Source organism: Plecotus auritus (assembly GCF_963455305.1).
Source record: "Plecotus auritus genome assembly, chromosome: 5".
NCBI classification, from domain to species: Eukaryota; Metazoa; Chordata; class Mammalia; order Chiroptera; family Vespertilionidae; genus Plecotus; species Plecotus auritus.
Genome location: NC_137776.1, coordinates 157,441,586 through 157,445,272, shown reverse-complemented (window position 1 = coordinate 157,445,272; position 3,687 = coordinate 157,441,586). Strand labels below are relative to the sequence as shown.

The 3,687-nt window shown below is 45.0% G+C and overlaps 1 pseudogene across 1 annotated transcript; it reads left to right on the top strand.

Moving 5' to 3' along the window:
• The first annotated feature begins 2,305 nt into the window (after positions 1 to 2,305).
• Positions 2,306 to 3,457, top strand: LOC308249169 (ran-specific GTPase-activating protein-like; annotated as a pseudogene). Its single transcript has one exon. The product of its transcript is annotated as a ran-specific GTPase-activating protein-like (transcript).
• The last annotated feature ends 230 nt before the right edge of the window (positions 3,458 to 3,687 follow it).

Sequence of the window (3,687 nt, the reverse complement as noted above, 5' to 3'; positions counted from 1 at the left end):
TGATGGGAATATTATATTCCTGAACAGTGATGCAAAACTCACTTACGTGTAACCAGTGGCGACTTTGTGCCCGTCTAAAAGGCCCTTGAGGACGACATACCTGTTGGACACAAATGCTGTAGAGCCTATTTTGAGCTAGTCCTAGGCCTCAGAAAGTACTGTATTTTTTATTTTTGTCTGACTTGCAGTCACAGACACTGCACTTTGATGGTGCTGACACTGGGTCCAGAGCGAGCATTCTCTGGGCTGTTGGGTGTATATACTTTTGAAAACATCACTGTTGGATAGATGTTTTAACAATTTTTCCTGATTTTAAAAACAAGGTTGTAAATGGAGTATGTACTTGTAGGGAGTGACCAGTAAGGTACTGTTTCTGTGTGTGCTGTTATAGCAGTATTTTAACCAACTTGTATACATGTTACAGTTCCACGTTTGGAAGTCAGAAGAGAGCTAGTGTTTGTCTTTGTTCTGATGATGTGGAGTCCTGTTCTGTGGGATCTTTCACGGCGCATTTACGCTTTGCTCCATCCAGACTTCAGGGCCAGTCCAGCCTGACACACCTTACCCATGACACGCCACACCTGTTCTCCGCTTCGCTTTCTCATTCTCACCCTATATGGCTTCGTTCCCAGGGCCTAGATTGCTGTTTTCAGTTACAACCAAAAACCATGGGATTTATTACTGTTATATACTATAGTTTTTTATAGAATGTGAACTTTTGTTGTTGCCCCAGGTCAATACTACATGTTTGAAATCCAAGCATAGCAGTGTTCACCAATATTTTCCAGACTTTATGAGGGTTGGAGAGCCCAGAACATAGAAGTCACCAAGTAGCATCTGAGACTGTTAAAAGAAACATTTGGGTCTTTGGGTCCCATTGCCTCACTTCCCCAGCCAGCTTTGTGGTCTCCTGACCCTGTGCGATCAGGGCTGCTGGTGGCACCTGTGTCAGGCTGAGCCCTGGCTTGTGTGCTTCCAGGGAAACAGCACACGTTAATGTGTCTCTGTAGAGCTCATGAAGTTAGTTTAATTCATGTATGGACATGAGTTCATTCTTTATACAGCTTTCTTAGACACCAATCATTGTGTAGAATTGAGAGAAATCCTTCCATTTTTGTGTTTAGAAAGCTAAATATGTGTAGCCTAAAACAAAAATCAGCGTGTTTTTTCCTCTTAATCTAGTGTGTGCAGTTACACACCTGTCTGGATAAACTCAGAATGTTCAGAGTTGGGCTTGGCATCTCCTGTGAACAGATTCCCAGGGAGGAAAGGAAGACTCAGATTTCTCTCCTTTCCACTAGATGTGGGAAAGAGACCACTGGAGGACACGGGGTCACCTGTGAAATTCAGTGTGTGTGTGGCTAATTGCTAGTTGTGTTCTGACTTGATGAGAGGAGGCTCCACATCCACCCTTCTACACAGTGTGGGGACAAGTGTCTTATGAGATTAACCTTGGCAGGAAGCATGGACAAGAGACCCTGCCTGGGCCTGGGGAGAAGAACCAGTGACACGGGAAGACCAGTGGCAGCCCTCCTTCCCTTCCTTCTTGAGGTGGTGGTGCCAGAAGGCTGCCCCCTCACCTCATCTCAGACTTACATGGACTTGGCTCTGGGCCTATCTCCAGTACAGTGGCTGGAGCCCTATCTTTCCTCTGCTAGGTGGAATCTAGAATTGCATCTACCTCTTTGTCAGTTTCTATGTGAGAAGCAAGCTTGCAGGCCAGTGTCCTCATACAAGCTTTAGTGCTTATAGGCTAATTCAGAGGTTCCCTGGAAAACCAGTCCCGGGGGTCCTGTGATCGTTGCTACCTGAATTAACCTGGATTTTGATTGGTTAGCCTTAATTATAGCCTGGCATAATAATTTCTGGTGATCAAATCATAAAGTTCTTTGAAGGCACCCATGTCAGTGGTGCTACGCTAGTCAAAATTTGAGATTTTGAAATAAAAATTTTGTCACATTCATGTCTCTAACTAAATGTGTTCTTTTTCTGTGCTTAGGTTAAGATTAAAACAAAAAGGGAAGCAGTATTGCTTTCTCTGCTAATGCTGCTTTGACCAATCCTTTTTTTTTAAACCAAGTCTTCTAGAAAGTAATCTAATGCTCTCAATAACAATTAGTAATTCCCTTCAATTTAGTCCCTTCTGCCTTGCCTACTCTCTGTCTTTGAGCTGTGGGCATGTGTGAGATTTTGTTCTCAGCCCACCCAGTTTTATTGCTTACTCTTACGCTTCCACTGCTCCCTTATCTGCCTCCCAGATTGAAAACTGGCTAGTTTGGCTTGGCTATGGGGAAGGGCTGGAGTGGGGCTTTTGGGAGGAGAGAGGTGGAGATTAGAAAAAGGGCACCCATCCACCTGGGGGGAGTAGGGATGAGGACAAGAGAGACTAAGGGAGCCAAGTGTGATGGTGCTAAAACTAATTTTAAAATTAAGAGATGCAGAGGCCCCGGAGCCAGCGAAGACTGAGCCAGCCATGCCACCACCACTGTGACGTCATGGTGGTAACCAAAGACATCCATGAGGACCATGATACCTCCACCGAGAATGCAGACAAGTCCAACCACGAGCCTCAGTTTGAGCCTATAGTTTCTCTTCCTGAGCAAGAAATTAAAATGCTGGAAGACGAAGAGGAGCTTTTCAAAATGCAGGCAAAGCTGTTTTGATTCTCTTCAGAGAATGATCTCCCAGAATGGAAGGAACAAGGCACCGGTTACGTCAAGCTCCTGAAGCAGAAGGAAAAGGGACCGTCTGCCTCCTCATGAGGGGGGACAAGGCCTTGAAATTATTCGCCAACCACTATATCATGCCAATGATGGAGCTGAAGCCAAGCGCAGGCAATGACCGTGCATGGCTCTGGTACACCCTACCACCTTTGCTGATGGGTGCCCCAAGCTGAAGCAGCTGGCCACCCGCTTCCCCAATGCTGAAAATGCACAGAAATTCAAGACAAAGTTTGAAGAATGCAGGAAAGAGATTGAAGAGAGAGAAAAGAAAGGAAGACTGGGCAAAAGTGGTAATGCCGAGAAAGTGGCTGAAAAAGCTAGAAGCTTTCGGTGGAAGATAACCAGGAGTCCGAAGACAAGACCAAGGAGAAAGCTGAGGGGAAGCAATAAGTGCTCTTGCCTTTTTTTTCCTGTTACTTCCTTTCTCCTTTTTAAATATTTGCCCTGCCCCTTCTTTTTGGTTTGTTTTTATTCTGTCTTGTTTTTACAGGGGACATTATATAAAGAACTGAATTCCAACAACAACAACAACAAAACAAAAAAAGAAAGAAACTCACTTACTTCCAGTTATTCTTCCCTGGTTCTCTTTGCTGAGTATATTTAATTTGTCCCAATGGTCTAGGTCAGTGGTCGGCAAACTCACTAGTCAACACAGCCAAATATCAACAGTACAACGATTGAAATTTCTTTTGAGAGCCAAATTTTTTAAACAAACTTCTTCTAACGCCACTTCTTCAAAATAGACTCGCCCAGGCCGTGGTATTTTGTGGAAGAGCCACACTCAAGTGGCTCACAAGCCGTGGTTTGCAGCTCTGTTGACTAATTAGTTTGCCGACCACTGGTCTAGGACGTAGGTCACCCATGGGCTCTGGTTGTCCGTTCTCAGTGAGGGACCCATGAAGGAATCTGAGCAGAGGACGAGGGGTAAGGTGGTTTGGACAGGTTCTAGGGGTAAGGACTGAGG